Here is a 4,033-nt window from a genome sequence, read left to right on the forward strand (position 1 = left end):
TAATTCATCACTTTGTAAAGGGCCCACCTCGTTGCTTGGAGCCCTAAGGCTGTTTCTGGCTCCTCACCGCTGTTTCAACATGTTGTCCTGACATCAAGCGTGATGACCCTGCAGATGTCTTCTCTATGCTGTCGAATGTCCGACTGCACGGCACGATGTAAGCCTGATCTAGACAGCCACCGAAAGCCCCCTGCCTCTGCCATCGTGCCACAAGAATCGGGCGCTGTGTTACCTGAGCACCAATGCCCTTCTATCTGGAATCCACCTGTATGCGTAGCATCTTCTGTTTCCATCACTGAGCTGTTAATACGAGATGTTGGACTTCTTGTTTTTACTTATCAATGAATTTGGCCCATGTTGTCCAGGGGAAAACTACTTATTTGCTCTGTGATGCATGATAGGTTTAATTAGGCAGGTGGTGTAACACACCCACCAGAGACACACAGAACACACACAACACAACACACACACACACACACACACACACACACACACACACACACACACACACACACAACACACACACACACACACACACACACACAACACCACAACAACACCACTAACATCAACACACACTACACTACACAGCACACGACACACACTTGGAAGAAGGGGAACGGAGAAGCGAAGGTTGTGTGAGAGCCGCACAGTGTTCAGAGTAGGAGGGATAAGGAGAGAGCTAAACACGTAGTGTGGTAGGGAATAATAGCTAAGAAGTACAGTAGTACGTGTTGTAGGAATAATAGAGAGTACAGTTATGTGTGTAGGAGATAATAGAGAGATACAGTAGTTGTGTAGGGATAACTAGAGAGTTACGAGTAGTGTGTAGGGGAAAATTAGAGATAAGAGTACAGTAGTGTGTTAGGTATAATAGAGAGTACAGTAGAGTGTTAGGAATAATAGAGAGTACAGTAGTGTGTAGGGATAATAGAGAGTACAGTTGAGTGTGTAGGGATAATAGAGAGCACAGTAGTGTGTGTAGGGATAAATAGACGGAGTACAGTAGAGTGTTGTAGGATAATAGAGAGTATACAGTAGTTGTGTGTAAGGTAGATAGAGAGTACAGTAGTTGTAGGGATAATAAGATACAGTAGTGTGTAGGGATAATAGAGAGTACAGTAGTGTGTAGGGATAATAGAGAGTACAGTAGTGTTGTAGGGATAATAGAGAGTACAAGTTAGTGTATTGTTAGGAAATAGAGAGTACCAGTAGTGTGTAGGGATAATATGAGAGTACAGTAGTGTGTAGGGATAATAGAGAGTACAGCCTGTAGTGATAGGGTAGTATAGGGATAATAGAGAGTACAGTAGTTGTGTAGGGAATAATAGAGATACAGTAGTGTGATGTTGTAGGTATAATAGAGAGTACAGTAGTGTGTAAGGATAAATAGAGAGTACAGTAGAGTGTGTAGGATAATAGAGAGTACAGTAGTGTGTAGAGATAATTAGAGAGCACACAGTAGTGTTAGGGATAATAGAGAGTACAGTAGTGTGTAGGCGATAATAGAGAGTACAGTATGTGTAGGGATAATAGAGAGTACAGTAGTGTGTAGGGATAATAGAGAGTACAGTATGTTGAAATAGAGAGTACGAGTAGTGGTAGATAATAGAGATACAGTAGTGGGAATAATAGAGAGTACAGTAGTTGTAGGATAATAGAGAGTAATAGGTGGAAGGGATACGACATGAAAAGCATAAGGGATATTGAACAAGACCCACTTTCCACCTCCAGCTGAATCTGCAGAGGAGGACACAGGAGGTATGAGAGACATTTTGGGAACAACCCATTCTTCCTCCCGCTGGGTTGGAGTTTCTAGTTTACCAAGCAGAGAGAGAGTTGTGTGTGTGTGTGTGTGTGTGTGTGTGTGTGTGTGTGTGTTGTGTGTGTGTGTGTGTGTGTGTGTGTGTGTGTGTGTGTGTGTGTGTTGTGTGTGTGTGTTGTGTGTTGTGGTGTGTGTGTGTGTGTGTGTGTGTGTGTGGTGTGTGTTGTGTGTCTGTGTCTACCGTGGCAGTTAGATACTTTCCTCTTTGACAGCTGAGAAGGAAGTCCTTCACATCTCATTACTCTCACTAACTGCTTAGGTTACAGCAGGGACTCTCTCTCTCTTATCTATTATGAACAGAGCCACACAAGAACTCTCAGACTCAGAGAGAGAGAGAGACGAGAGCGAGAGAGAGAGAGAGAGAGAGAGAGAACAGTGAAGTAAAAAAGAGAGAGATTGTGTTTATTAGTTCCTCAGTCTCTGAAACGCCAGGTCTTCCCTTAGCTCTGTGGAAGTTATACCTACCCTCTCAATAGGTGGAGAGAGAGGAGGGAGAGAGATGGAGAGAGAATAGAGGGAGAAGAGAGAGAGGGAGAGAGAGAGAGAGAGAGAGAGACAGGGAGAGAGAAGGAGGGAGGGAGAGAGAGAAGGAGGGGGAGAGAGAGAGAGAGAGAAGGAGGGAGAGAGAGAGAGGGAGAGACATGAAGTAACCTACTTCAACTCCCAGTCCATCTGGGTACTGGTGAATTGACAAAACGTCATTGTTAATAATGGGTGAAGGGTTGAAACAACTGACATAGAGGTTATAACACCTGACATAGAGGTTATAACAACTGGCATAGAGGTTATAGCACCCGACATAGAGGTTATAACACCTGACATAGAGGTTATAACAACTGGCATAGAGGTTATAGCACCCGACATAGAGGTTATAACAACTGACATAGAGCTTATAACAACTGACATAGAGGTTATAGCAATTAACATAGAGGTTATAACACCTGACATAGACATCCAGATAAGGCATACAGGAGTCTTAACTGTACGCAGCTGTATCTCACTCTTCTCAGAGACAATTGCAGGGAGCGTTTCAATTCCCCCTCTGGGGTTAGAGAGAGAGTAAAGTAGCTTTATACACTTGTCATTCCTGTATGCATTATTCAGTAGAGATCTGTAAATAACACTCTGGGTTTTGGTAGCAGAAATGTAGTTTTTAGCCCAGTGAGCTCGAGGGCTTCACTGTCTTCTAGATTTCTTCCTCTCTCAGCAATTTCTCAAGGCTGTTTTCTGGGAGCAGTCGTGCACTATTGGCTGTGTGGCATCGATTTTCCTCTGTTATTCTCCTTCTGATCCAAAATGACAGTTGGTCCAGTATTAAAGAAGGCCAATTACACCCACTGCCTCTGATCAACGGGTTAGCGGTTAGCTTTAGTGTTAGCCCAGCGATCTACCCAGGCTTTGCTTTGGAGCAAATGGAGGCAGTTAGCCAATTTGCACAAATTGTGGCTATAGAACATTAGCCTGTAGGCGTATGACAATGGGTTTGACATTTCCTGACACTAATTGTGACTACCATAATGATGATGGTTATTACTGGCCCCACTTTTATTGGAGTCCACAGCGGGAGTGTAAAAACACACGTGTTCCTGCTGTAGATTTAGCACAAAACCTGATGCTTCTCTCTCTCTTTCTCCTCTCTCTCTCTCCTCTCTCTTTCCTCTCTCTCTCTCTCTCCTCTCTCTCCTCTCTCTCTCCCTCTCTCTCCTGTCTTTGTCTCTCTCTCCTCTCTCTCTCCCTATCTCTCCTGTCTTTGTCTCTCCTCTCTCTCTCTCTCCTCTCTCTCCCTATCTCTCCTGTCTTTGTCTTTCCTCTCTCTCTCCCTCTCTCCCTCCTGTCTTTGTCTCTCCTCTCTCTCCCTCTCTCTCGCTCTCTCTTTCTCCAGTATCTCTCCAGGACATCACTATGAGGAAGGCGTTTAGGAGCTCCACCATCCAGGACCAGCAGCTGTTTGCCCGCCAGTCGCTGCCCATCCCCCTGCAAGAGACCTTTGACCTCTGCGAGCAGCCGCCACCCCTCAACATCCTCACACCCTACAGGTCAGCTTCACAGCAACCTCCCTCCTGATTGGGTAGTGTCAGCTTCACAGCAACCTCCCTCCTGATTGCAGAGAGAGATGCTGCAGAACATAAGAACATATGAAAGCTGTTGTTCATATTCCAGAGTCTTCATATATCCTCGCAGTAAAGAAGGTTTTAGGTGTAGTTATTA

General features: G+C 44.7%; 1 pseudogene; it reads left to right on the top strand.

Moving 5' to 3' along the window:
- Positions 1-3,692: 3,692 nt before the first annotated feature.
- The window catches only part of LOC139024083 (actin-binding protein WASF1-like), a 45,534-nt pseudogene continuing 45,193 nt past the window's right edge, over positions 3,693-4,033 (top strand).

Source organism: Salvelinus sp. IW2-2015, unplaced genomic scaffold (genome assembly GCF_002910315.2).
Source record: "Salvelinus sp. IW2-2015 unplaced genomic scaffold, ASM291031v2 Un_scaffold961, whole genome shotgun sequence".
In the NCBI taxonomy this organism is placed as follows: domain Eukaryota; kingdom Metazoa; phylum Chordata; class Actinopteri; order Salmoniformes; family Salmonidae; genus Salvelinus; species Salvelinus sp. IW2-2015.